The sequence below is a fragment of the Megalops cyprinoides genome, chromosome 6, assembly GCF_013368585.1.
Source record: "Megalops cyprinoides isolate fMegCyp1 chromosome 6, fMegCyp1.pri, whole genome shotgun sequence".
NCBI classification, from domain to species: domain Eukaryota; kingdom Metazoa; phylum Chordata; class Actinopteri; order Elopiformes; family Megalopidae; genus Megalops; species Megalops cyprinoides.
The window spans coordinates 15,102,322-15,103,091 of NC_050588.1; positions in this window are offsets into that span (position 1 = coordinate 15,102,322).

Consider the following 770-nt stretch of genomic DNA (forward strand, 5'->3'; position numbering starts at 1 on the left):
ACAACCTTCAGAAAATTTTGCAAAAGAGTTTTGCATTTTTAAAATGACTATTTCTAGATAATATGACAGGCTTACACCAATATAAGTTTCTATGTAGCTTACACTTAAACGGAATTCGAGTAGGTTCTCCCTCTTTATGAAGGTTAACCTACCGTGTTTTCCCAATTAATAGTGAAACGGAACGATTGCAGTCCTCCATTTTCCCCATTAGCAGTACAGTGCCTAGCCCATTAAAATTACTGCAGTGCTTCAACAGAATGGTGGTCACTAGGCACATATATAAGGTCTGTAAGTCTTATATATTTTTATGCGCACAGATAGGCTATTATGGTGACGTTATTTACAAACTAAAATAACTGCTTAAAATGTACGTGTTAGATGTTCAGACTATTACGTGTCATAATATTAATTTCAAATTGAGACTGATTTGGTTAGCTGGAAAATCTGTAACTTCAAACATTATTTCATAGAAACCACACTTGAGATTTACTTTGAAAGATAATGCCAACGTCTTCCCTCTTGATCAAATGACTTATCTTGCTCCATATTTATATAGATATATCTATAACCGTCTTATGGAATAAATTTAAAGCATTCTGCTTTATCCAACAAATTGACTGCTAAAGAAATATTTCAGATAACATCACAACACTATAGGTCTATTTTCTTCGGCGGATGTGGTTGCTGCCTTTGCACAATCCTCAGACTGTGTGTATGTGCGTTTCGAGAGAGTGAATGTTGATGCTGATTGTCTGAGGGAAAAGGAAGCA